The sequence below is a fragment of the Aythya ferina genome (genome assembly GCF_964211825.1).
Source record: "Aythya ferina genome assembly, chromosome: 3".
Taxonomy (NCBI): Eukaryota; Metazoa; Chordata; class Aves; order Anseriformes; family Anatidae; genus Aythya; species Aythya ferina.
This window is the reverse complement of record NC_140298.1, coordinates 78,344,060-78,354,989: the sequence shown is the minus strand read 5'-3', so window position 1 is coordinate 78,354,989 and position 10,930 is coordinate 78,344,060. Positions and strand designations below refer to the sequence as shown.

Genomic DNA, 10,930 nt, shown 5'->3' with positions numbered 1-10,930 from the left:
CTGCTTGAACTGGCCAGTGTACATCCATGGGAAGCCATGATAAAGTAAACATGAGAAATACATTCTTGCTGTAATCTAATGAGAAGGGCTTCTCACTGGAAAGGTTAGAGTCTTGGATACTGGTCCCTCTAATTTTCTTCAGACATCAGTGTATTGGTGGAGCTACAAGTAAGTGCTTCTTTTGTGTCTCTAGCCTTTTCAGAAACAACCAAAAAAAAAAAAAAAAAGAAAAATCATGACGATAATTCAGTCAATGAACAGTTTGTTTTAATGGAGTTTTTAACAGCTGTGCACATTTAAATTCCTTATTAAAAATACAAATCAGTACACTCAAAATTCTTTCAGTGTTCAGTTTTAACAGAATGCAAAAAAAAAAAAAAATCAATAGATACTGTTGCTAGGAAGAGGATTCTACTGACATTTGTCTAGATTCTTTTATTGATGCCTCAGTATTGGAGTGCCAACTGCAACTATTTATAAAGGGAATCCATCTCCCTCAGTGAATACATCAAAATTCTTGCTAAAACTAAGCAATGTACAACAAGATTTTTTTATTTATTTTTTGATAAAATCAGAGGCTTGTACTCAGCTTCACATGCATTTTTTTTCTTCCTTCCTTCAGTGGTGGTTTTACTCTGGTGGGCAGCCAAGCTCCACCACAACCGCTCTCTCATTCCCCCTCTCCTCAAAGAGGAAGGGGGAGAAAATACAACACAGAGAACTCGAAGTTTGAGATGAGAAAAGTTTAATTGAAGGGAAAGGGAATGGGGAGAAAAAGAAACCACAGAAACAGTAAGTCCGTGCGGAAGCACAGAGAGAAATGAAAAAAATATTCTCTACTTCCCATCAACGAGCGATGTTCAGCCATGTCCTGGGAAACAGGGCCTCAAAACGCGTAGTGGTTGTTCAGGAGGAACAGCCCCCTCCCCCATGAGAGCCCTCCTTTTTATTGCTGAGTGTGACATCAGGTGTTATGGAATATCCCTTTGGTTTGTTTAGGTCAGCTGCCCTGGTGATGCCCCCTCCCCATCACTTGCCCACTCCCAGCCTGATGGCTCTTGGGGGCTTGGAAGGAGTCCTGATGCTGTGCCAGCACTATGCAACAATGGACACAACACTAGAGTGATATCACTGCTGTTCCAGCTACCAGTGCAGAGTACAGAACTGTGTGGACTGCTGCAGGGAAAAGGTGACTCCAGCTCAGACAGACCCAACACACCTTCCTTTGACTTAACAGTCCTTAACAGTCAAAGCCAAGGGGAGTCTGGCCACTGCATTTACAAAGCTTTTAATTTAGTCATTAGTGTTCATATTTCAAGGGAGATTGAGACTAAAGGTATATTTGTCAAAGGAAAAAATAAATAAGGTGCATTCTTATTTCTCTCTGAACTGCTTACTAAAGTAGGAGTTTTTCTAAATGGATAAGATACTCCAAAATTCTAGAAAAAATATGGGAGCTGGCTGAGATCCTAGTAGAGTTTATGTTTCACGTCTGGGGAAAGGAGCACACAGACTTCAAAGTCATCGGCTGACAGTTCTGTTTTGGGAGGTTGTTGTCTGTTTCAAAAGCACTACTCAATTGCAAAGGTCACTTCCCATTCTTTGGAGGAAAACAAAAAAACATACAATCATTGGCTCTGCAAACTGTTCAGTTTTAAAGGGACCCCAGCTAGCAGAACTGTTGAGAACCAACCATCCTATGGAGACTGAATTTTGTTCCCTATTTTAGGAGGCTAAGACATCTGGAGTGGGTGTAGCCAGATTCTGGAGACACAAAAATAACTTTCTGAAACTGTATGGTAAAAACAGGGTTAGATGCAACTTCTTCATGTAAGGAGTGCATATCTCCTGTGGTTGTCCCTGTGCCACATGACTGTGAGTCTCACTGAGCCATGCTAATGAGACACAGGGAAGGGAGGAGAGGAGGACAAGGATGGCAGTTTCCTTGTTTCCTTCTGATACATCTGATTGGCAAAGTTGCCTGTTTTGGCAAGATGAGTGTGTTTTAATTCAGTATAGCTTTTTTTTTTCTTTTTTCTTTTTTAATTTTTTTTTTAGATCTTGATTGTATTCAATGAGACAAAAAAGCAATCAGAAGTTATAACAATAAAATAAAAGTAAATACTCAATCATCACTCATTTTTATAGTGCATGAAATATAAAATAGTCTTCATTGTCTAATTTCTTCATGGTGTCTAAAAACATTTATTCCACAATGAAACCAGATTACATATATTCAAAAGAAGCAGTATTCTAAAAATATTTTCTTCTTCAATCAATCAATCAATATTTGACTTTACCTAAATATACTGGAACACATTACACTCCATTTTTTTTAGCCTGTCTTAGGGAGACTTCCCCTCACCTTCAACTTGCACAAAACAAACAGACAAAAAAAAAAAAAAAAAAAAAAAAAAAAAGCAATAAAAATATTGAATGTAATAGGTTCTTTCAGTTCTAAGAAAAAACTGGTGATCAAGTAATTCTGTGACGTAGCCCTGCTACTATATATATGTTTGCCAAATTCTGTTTCTCTAAATGTAGATACAAAGATTAGCATAATGTTCCTTATTCATGGCTTCAGGTCTCTTTCATCCATGACGTAGACTCCAAGTCCTTTTTTCCTGGTAAATAACGGTAACTATATTTCTGTGATTGTATCTGGTTTTCTTTCCCTGAAAGTACCTGTTACTTCTTTTCACTGCATATCTCAAATACCCTAAGCAATGCTTTCTCTCTCCTTCCTCTGTAACTCCAGTTTGCATCTCAGTTTTAGGTGAGATCATGTGCCTATGTTGAACTGGAAAAGGTTATCTTTCCTTTGCTGTTAACCTTCTTGTCTCAAGTACTTTCTAGATCAGACATTCTCAAAAGGTTATTTATAATTTAAAACTAAAACAGGAGAGATTTTCAAATATGATCCAGGAGCAAGGCTGGCATCTCTGTAACTACAGATGCAAAAAACTCAGGACATTTAATCGTTAAGACATCACTGACTGGGAAGCCTGCCACCGACATCCACACTTGATGCACATACATTGTCTTTTGGCTCTCTACAGCTATGCCCATCTGCTACAATGGCATGGTGCCCGCTTATCAGCTAGTTGGACAGTTTCAGTATGCAGAAGTGCCAAAGAAAGGTCTTACGTGGATAGCCTGTATAACCCTGAAAGTGCCATTTCTTTTGTAGAAAGAGGTGCTAGTGCTGAAATACTAACAGAATATGTCTTAGTGCATTATTATTATTTATTTATTTATTTATCTATTTATTTGCTTACTTATTTTCACTGACTGAAGATGCATTTTGCCACAACTATTTTTACATCTCTTTTACAAAGGAAGAGATTATGCTGATAGTCAAAGGGAAATAAAGCAGTATCTACAAGTAAGATACTGATGAACATAGCCATTATGATAGATTGATATGATGGACTTCTATGATGTATTGACTGCATCAATTGGCATGGGAAGACTGACCGATGTAATTTACCTCAGTTTCTGTAAGGTCTTTGACACAGTCCTACATGACATCCTTATCTCTAAATTGGAGAGAGTTGGATTTGAAGGTAGGACTATTTGGTGGATAAGGAACTGTCTGGATGGCTGCAGCCAGAGAGTAGTGGTCAATGGTTCTATGCCAAAATAGGTGTCAGTGACAAGTGGTGTCCCTGATGGGACAGCCTGGGGACCAGTGCTGTTGAAAATCTTTTATCAATGACATAAACAGTTGGATCAAGTGCACACTCAGCACATTATCAGATGACACTAAGCTGAGTGGTTCAGTTGATACAACAGAGCAAAGGGATGACATTCAAAGAGACTTGGACAAGCTAGAAAATTCAGCCCATGTGAATCTAATGAAGTTCACCAAGTCCAAGTGCAAGGTGCTGCACATGGGTCAGGGCAATCCCAGAGATGAGAACAGACTAGGTAATGTATTCATTGAGAGTGGTCCTGCAGAGAAGCAGTTTGGGGTTCTGGTGGATAAAAAGCTTGATAGGAGCTAGCAGTGCACACTTGCAGCCCAGAAGGCCAACTGCATCTTGGGCTGCATCAACAGAAGTGTGGCCAGCAGGCTGAAGGAGGTGATTGTCCCCCTCTACTCTGCCCTTATGAGGTCACACCTGGAGTACTGCATCCAGGTCTGGGGCCCCCAGCACAAGAAGGATGTGGATCTGTTAGAGCAAATCCAGAGGAGAGCTGTGAGAATAATTAGAGGTTGGAGCACCTCTCCTATGAAGAAAGACTGAGAGAGCTGGTGATGTTCAGACTGGAGAAGAGAAGGTTTTGGGGAACTCACTGTGGCCTTTGAGTACTTAAAGGTGACATAAAAAAAGATGGAGAGCAGCCTTTTACACGAACGGATAGTGGTAGGACTATGGGTAATGTTTCTAAATCAAAAGAGAGTAGATTTAGATTATATATAAGGAAGAAATTTTTCACTCAGTGGGTGGTGAGGCACTGGAACAGGTTGCCCAGAGAAGCTGTGGATGCCCCATCCCTTGAAGTGTTCAAAGATAGGTTGGATGGGACTTCGAACAACCTGATCTAGAGGGTGGCATCCCTTCCCATGGCAGGTGGGTTGGAACTAGATGATGTTTAAAGTTCCTTCCAATGCAAGCCATTCTATGATTCTATGATGATTCTAAGATTCTGAAATGACAACGACATAAAATAAAGGGGAAGTCCATCTTAAAATAAAATTCAGTGTGGTAGAATAGGAGTGCATTTGTGATACTGCCCACTACATACATGTATTGGGTTTATATGGCAAGGTTTTGGTAGAAGGTGGCTGCAAGGGTGGCCTCTGTGAGAAGAGTCCCATGTTAGAAAAGAGCCAGGTTCAGAAGCAGCCCTGTGTTAGATAAAGGCCAGTTTCAGCTGCCTCCAAAAGGGATCCACAGCTGGCCAGGGCCAAGCTGATGAGAGACATTGCTTGTGCCTCTGTGAGAGCAGATTTAAGGGAAGAAACTGCTGTGCAACAGCAGCTAGGAGAAAGGAGTGAGAACAGCCTGATAAACCCTAAGGTCAGTGCAGCTAGAGGGCAGGAGGTGCTCCAGGTGTGTAGCAGCAGTTCCCTTGTGGCCTGTGGAGAGGGCCCTGATGGAGCAGGCTGTCCCCCTGCAGCCCATGGGTCCCACATGGAGCAGATCTCCACTCTGCAATCCCCGGTGGAGCAGGTGGATGTGGCCTGGAGGAGGCTGCGGCCGATGGAGAGCCCCCGAAGGAGCAGGCCCCGGGCCGGAGCTGCAGCCCATGGAGAGGAGCCCACGCAAGGGCAGGGGGTCTGGAAGCAGCTGCCGCTTACCCATGGCAGACCCGTGCTGGAGCAGTTTGCTCCTGATGGATGGACCCTGTGGTACGGAGCTATGTGGGAGTAGTTCTTGAAGAGCTGCAGCCTGCGGAATCAGTTCAGGAAGGACGGCATCCCCTGGGCAACCCATGTGGAGCAGGGGCAGAGAGTGACCATGAAGGAACAGCAGAGATGAAGCGTTAGGGACTGACTGCAGCCCCTACTCCCTGTTTCCCTCCACCATGCAGGGGGAGGAGTTGGTTGGATTGGATTTGACAGTGTCACAAATCTTGTTGGAGACCCTAACTGCATTGGAACTAACAACTGCAATTGAATAAAAGTGAATCTAGATTTAAAGATAAAAGATGTGACAGCTATTAAGAATGTGAACATTTAATCACACTAGTAGACACAGACACAGAATTTCTAGGTTGGAAAAGACCTCAAGATCATCGAGTCCAACCTCTGACCTAACGCTAGCAGTCCCCACTAAACCATATCCCTAAGCTCTACATCTAAACGTCTTTTGAAGACTTCCAGGGATGGTGACTCCACCACTTCCCTGGGCAGCCTGTTCCAATGCCTCACAACCCTTTCAGTAAAGAAGTTCTTCCTAACATCTAACTTAAAACTCCCCTGGCTCAACTTAAGCCCATTCCCCCTCGTCCTGTCACCAGGCACATGGGAGAATAGACCAACCCCCACCTCACTACAGCCTCCTTTGAGGTACCTGTAGAGAGCAATAAGGTCGCCCCTGAGCCTCCTTTTCTCCAGGCTGAACAAGCCCAGCTCCCTCAGCCGCTCCTCGTAGGACTTGTTCTCCAGGCCCCTCACCTGCTTCGTTGCCCTTCTCTGCACCCGCTCAAGCACCTCGATGTCCTTCTTGTAGCGAGGGGCCCAAAACTGAACACAGTACTCGAGGTGCGGCCTCACCAGAGCTGAGTACAGGGGGACGATCACCTCCCTAGCCCTGCTGGTCACACTGTTCCTGATACAAGCCAGGATGCCGTTGGCCTTCTTGGCCACCTGAGCACACTGCTGGCTCATATTCAGCCGACTATCCACCATCACTCCCAGGTCCTTCTCTGCCTGGCATCTCTCCAACCATTCCTCTCCCAGCCTGTAGCTCTGCTTGGGGTTATTGCGCCCCAGGTGCAGGACCCGGCACTTGGCCTTGTTGAACTTCATGCAGTTGACCTCAGCCCATCGGTGCAGCCTATCCAGATCCTCCTGCAGAGCTTTCCTACCCTCAAGCAGATCGACACACGCACCTAACTTGGTGTCATCTGCGAACTTACTGAGGGTGCACTCGATGCCCTCGTCCAGATCATCGATGAAGATATTAAAGAGGACCGGCCCCAGCACCGAGCCCTGGGGGACGCCACTAGTGACTGGCCTCCAACTGGACTTGACTCCATTCACCACGACTCTTTGGGCCCGGCTATCCAGCCAGTTTCTAACCCAACGAAGCATGCGCCAGTCCAAGCCAAGAGCAGCCAGTTTCTTGAGGAGAATGCTGTGGGAGACAGTGTCAAAAGCCTTGCTGAAGTCAAGGTAGACCACATCCACAGCCTTTCCCTCATCCACTCAGCGCGTCACTCTGTCATAGAAGGAGATCAGGTTCGTCAAGCAGGATCTGCCTTTCATAAACCCATGCTGACTAGGCCTGATCGCCTGCTTGCCCTGCAAGTGCTGCGTGATGACTCTCAGGAGGATCTGCTCCATGAGCTTCCTTGGCACTGAGGTCAAACTGACAGGCCTGTAGTTTCCCGGGTCTACCCTCCGGCCCTTCTTGTAGATGGGCGTCACATTTGCTAGCCGCCAGTCAACTGGGACCTACCCCGATAGCCAGGAGTGCTGATAAATGATGGACAGTGGCTTGGCCAGCTCCTCTGCCAGTTCTCTCAGTACCCTTGGGTGGATCCCATCCGGCCCCATCGACTTGTGCACATCTAAGTGCCGTAGCAGGTCACCAACCAGTTCTTCATGGATAGTGAGGGCCACATCCTGCTCCCCATCCCTTTCCACCAGCTCAGGGTACTGAGTATCCAGAGAACAACCGGTATTGCCACTAAAGACTGAGGCAAAGAAGGCATTGAGCACCTCTGCCTTTTCCTCATCTCTTGTAACTAAGTTTTCCCCCCCATCCAGTAAAGGATGGAGATTCTCCTTAGTCCTCCTTTTTGTGTTGATGTATTTATAGAAACGTTTTTTGTTATCTTTAACGGCAGTAGCCAGATTGAGCTCCAGATGAGCTTTGGCCTTCCTAATTTTGTCCCTGCACAGCCTCGCTACATCCTTAAAGTCCTCCCTAGTGGCCTGCCCACTTTTCCAAAGATTATAAATCCTCTTTTTCCTCCTAAGATCAAGCCACAATTCTCTGTTGAGCCAGGCTGGTCTTCTTCCCCGCCAGCTCGTCTTTGGGCACGTGGGGACAGACCGTTCCTGCGCCATTAAGACTTCCCTCTTGAAGAGCGCCCAGCCTTCCTGGACCCCTCTGCCCTTCAGAACCACCTCCCAAGGGACTCCACCAACTAGTGTCCTGAGCAGCTCAAAGTCAGCCCTCCGAAAGTCCAATACAGCAATTTTACTGGTCCCCTTCCTGGCCTCGCCAAGAATAGTGAACTCCACCATTTCGTGGTCACTCTGCTCAAGACAGCTCCCGACAATCACGTCCTCCACCAGTCCTTCTCTGTTTGTGAAGAGAAGGTCTAGCGGGGCACCACCCCTGGTAGGTTCACTAACCAGCTGCGTCAGGAAGCTATCTTCCACGCTCTCCAGAAACCTCCTAGACTGCTTTCTCAGGGCTGTGTTGTGCTTCCAGGATATGTCAGGGAAGTTGAAGTCCCCCACGAGTACAAGAGCCGACGATTTCGCAACTTCTGTCAGCTGCCTGTAGAATTCCTCATCCGTCTCCTCATCCTGGTTCGGCGGTCTATAGCAGACCCCGACCAGGACACTAGCCTTGTTGTCCCTGCCGATCCTAACCCAAAGGGACTCGACCTTGTCATTCCCAGCCTCGAGTTCTACAACCTCGAAAGACTCTCTAATATAGAGAGCCACACCACCACCCCTTCTGTGCTGCCTGTCCCTTCTATAGAGCTTATAGCCAGGCATTGCAGCACTCCAGTCATGAGACTGGTCCCACCACGTCTCCGTGATGGCAACCAAGTCATAGCCTGCCTGCTGCACGATGGCTTCCAGCTCCTCCTGTTTGTTACCCATGCTGCGTGCATTGGTGTAGATGCACTTCAGCTGGGCCATTGCCTTATCCTCCGGCCTTGCCATTGTTCCCCCTGGCACAGCCCCAACAATCCTTGCTTCAGCCCCATCCCCCTTCCTACCTAGTTTAAAGCCCTCTCAATGAGCCCTGCCAGCTCCTGGCCCAGGATCCTTTTTCCCCTAAAAGATAGGGACCCGTCTGCAGCCATCAGGCCAGGTGCTGAGTAAAGTGCCCCATGATCAAAAAAAACAAGATTTCTGCGTTGGCACCAGCCCCAGAGCCACGTGTTTAACAGGTGGGCTTTCCGTGTCCTCTCTGAACCCCTCCCTGCCACCGTAGGGATGGACGAAAACACCACCTGCACTCCTGCTCCACCCACTAACCGACCCAGCCCCCTAAAGTCTCTTTTGATAGCCTTCAGGCTTCTCTCTTCAATGTTGTCACTGCCTGCCTGGACTATCAAAAGAGGGTAATAGTCAGAGGGGTGTACCAGGTTGGGAAGCTTCCTGGCAACGTCCCTGACCCTGGCCCCAGGGAGGCAGCAGACTTCCCTACGGGTAGGGTCAGGCCGACAAATAGGGCCCTCTGTTCCCCTAAGAATCGAGTCACCAACAACAATAACCCTCCTGTCTTTCTTGGTGGAGGCAGTCCTGAGGCGTGGAGTTGACCTCCTCGCCCTAGGCATCCTCCTGGTAACACTTGCTACCTCTTCCTCAGCTACTGGTCTGTCGAGCTCCAGGGCCTCAAACCTGTTGTGTAAGAGAACCTGGGAATGCGGGGCCGGAAGGGGAGGGCCTCGCCTGCGATGTCGAGCAGGGACCTGTTTCCATTCCTCCTGAACTCCCAGATCCCCTCCCTCTGCCCGACGGCTACAGGGCAGGGGGTCCACCCCCATTTGAGGAGTCTCACCTCGGTACCTCCCCTTGAGGCCCTGCAGGGAGTTACTCCACAAGTCTATCTCCCGCTCACACTCCCTGATGGCCCTCAACCTCTCCACCTCCTCCTTGAGCTCCACCACCATGCGGACCAGGTCATCCACCTGCTCGCACCTCACGCACGCAGTTTCTCTGCCTCCCGTCGATGGCAGCAACAGGCTCAGACACTCCTTGCATCCGGTGACCTGAACTGCGGCATTTTTTAACGGGTAGTCGGTCTGGGTGTGTACCGACTTCCTGGAGAGCGCGCCATGCCTGGTGGGAACCAGTAGTCCCTAGTAAAATCTTCTCTTATTCCTTAAAAAAAAAAACAAACAAATAAACAAATAAAGAAAAAAAGCTCTCTGTCTTTTTCACATTCTGAAGAACAATTTCTGAATGTGAAAATTTCCTTTCACATTCCAAAGAGGAATCATGGACATATTGTCTATTGCCAGTAATGAAACAAACAAAAGAAATTGCACACAGTCCTGACTACAAGGTGAAAGAAGGTAGTGAAAATGATATTGACAAGACATATTTACAATATCAACTGATTATTTTCTTAAAAAAAAAAAAAAAAAAAAAAAAAGTTGATAAATGAAAGACATGAAGTCTGAAGTCTGGGGATTGTTGTTGGAAAAGATTTATAAAAAACAAAGCAAAACAAACAAAAAAACACCTCTGGAGAATAAGGTTCTAGGGTTCTTCTAAGTCCATTATTATAAACTTACTGTGGATAGTGCAGAAAATCGAATTTAAATATAGGTACAGTTCTGTTTTGGATGTACCACCTGAAAGCAATCATTCTTCAGTGTAGATATTAATAGAAGCTAAGGTTAGAATACATATTCTTTTTATAGCAATCCTAACTCAGCAAATTAGAAGCAAAGGAGACTTTTTTAAACTTCTAAATTAGTTAAGTCTTTCAAAAATTCTTGAGATTTACATGGTAAGAGAATAAAACTGTCTTACAAGGTACAAGATGAGTATGAATTTGTCATATATCATCAATATAATCAATTATAGAATAATTTCTGATATAACAATATTAAAAGATACAGAAAATACAGTTGCAAACCCAATGATATGATTATGCATCCCAAAAACTTGCTTGAAACAGATTACACAACTTTGCTTTGTTTTGGGAATGGTGTTGATCTAGATAGCCTTCAGAGGTTCCTCCCAAACCAACTTTGTCTCTGATTCTTTGATTCCTATGGATCTTTCTTGGTATCATGACACCATACACAGCTCAGCTGGAATATCATATCCATTATGAGGGGAGCAGAGGGCAGGGCAGGGCAGGGCAGGGCAGGGCAGGGCAGGGCAGGGCAGGGCAGGGCAGGGCAGGGCAGGGCAGGGCAGGGAAGGGAAGGGAAGGGAAGGGAAGGGAAGGGAAGGGAAGGGAAGGGAAGGGAAGGGAAGGGAAGGGAAGGGAAGGGAAGGGAAGGGAAGGGAAGGGAAGGGAAGGGAAGGGAAGGGAAGGGAAGGGAAGGG

General features: G+C 46.3%; 1 protein-coding gene across 3 annotated transcripts in view; it reads right to left on the bottom strand.

Moving 5' to 3' along the window:
* The window catches only part of NKAIN2 (sodium/potassium transporting ATPase interacting 2), a gene marked incomplete at its 3' end in the record, with an annotated part of 590,593 nt that overhangs the window by 282,949 nt on the left and 296,714 nt on the right, over positions 1-10,930 (bottom strand). The gene's annotated exons all lie outside the window — the stretch shown is intronic.